The sequence below is a fragment of the Sphaerodactylus townsendi genome, linkage group LG01 (genome assembly GCF_021028975.2).
Source record: "Sphaerodactylus townsendi isolate TG3544 linkage group LG01, MPM_Stown_v2.3, whole genome shotgun sequence".
Lineage (NCBI taxonomy): Eukaryota > Metazoa > Chordata > Lepidosauria > Squamata > Sphaerodactylidae > Sphaerodactylus > Sphaerodactylus townsendi.
Genome location: NC_059425.1, coordinates 68,335,678 through 68,337,313, shown reverse-complemented (window position 1 = coordinate 68,337,313; position 1,636 = coordinate 68,335,678).

Here is a 1,636-nt window from a genome sequence, read left to right as displayed (position 1 = left end):
GATGTGTTTTTCATCAAAGATATTTTAAAAAGAGAACCTATGCGGTGTTCCGCACGCACATTGTTGGTTTCATGGCAAATGATGGAGGGCATCTCATGTGAAACGAGTCATTTGTCCTCTGGGACAATTTTACAGACATTTGTCCTCTGGGACAATTTTACAGACATATGTATGTTTGGTACTTTTACATAACACTAGCGGGGCCCAGCCACACGTTGCTGTGGCTTATTGTGGTGAAATAGAAAAGTAATGGTAGCAGCAAATCAATTGCAGAGGCCAGCAATACGTGCTCATGCAAACACGCAGCCTGATACTGTGCAATGTCATTGATGTGTGTGCCCACATTCCTTGGGGGAGGATGGAAAGGCACCCCCCCCCCACACACACACACACACATCTAGGCTGACTGGTCATGATCCTTTATCTGGGAGTACATTTGGTTGGTGGCAATGGGTGTCGCTTCTGAGGAAACCCTCTGAGGGGCGCGATGCAGCCATTCAAAGTATGTCACAGTTGCTGTACCGAGCTTACTCCTGAGTCATGCGTGCCTGGTTTTCTTAACTGTAACCACAGTATTCAGGGAATGTAGGGTGCCTGGCCCCTCCCTCCCGTCCCTTGCATGTCGCCCCTCACTCTCTTCCCTTCCCTTTTCCTCCGCTAGGGTGGGTGGGTCATATCAAGATGCTAGGCCCCCTGCCTCCTCTCCCTTGCATACCACCCCTCACTCTCTCCCCTCTCACTTATCTTCCCTTGCATGCCTCCCCCTCCATCCCTTTCCTCTCCCCCCCTCTTCCCTTGCATGCCACCCCTCCCTTCCCTCTCCCTCGTGTGTATGTGTGTGTATGTGTTTCACTTCCACTCGAGGTATGGCCTATGTACTGTTTTCACTGCTCATATCTGGCCATCTGAGCAAACATTCAAAGCTGCATGAACATTCTAAAGGTGACAGTTACACACAGGCAGCTGCATGTCCTTCACCATGGAGCGCCAGGAAAAAGGCATTTTACCTGGACCAGGTGTGAAATTTCAGGTATGTGAACATCTAAAAACACTCTCAACTGGCTGACTACAGTGGCTGGGAATTTTTAGAGGAATTGGCCCAGCAGTTACTGAGTTATACTACCACTAACAAAAACACTGTTAGCTTTTTATATATATAGATTACAGGAACTCTTCATTCTGTTTCTTCTACCATAATAGTAGTAGAAGAGCTTTACTGTAGAGCCATAGGCCATTACAATTTTAAAACATGAAGTTGACATAACATACAATAAAAGTTTTACCATATAAAATCTTATAAACCCTTAGACCTTCACCATTTTCCCTTCTAATACAACAGGGCTTAAAATCAGACATGACTAATACAAATTTCAATCCTACTATTTCCTTCTGTGTTTTCTTAGCTCGGCAGAGCTGTTTACTTGCCCTGTTTACTTGCCCCCACATTATTCAACCTGTATATCAACAATATAATTCCTAGACTTTCTGGCTCTGAATTTGTTACTCCCTCTTTAGGAAAATAGAAAATTTCAACCTTGCTATACGCAGATCATATGGTCTTGGTCTCACAAGGAACGGTCTAAAGAGACTTTTACCATATTGCTCACTGTGTCTGATTCCTTCAAAAATATTATTG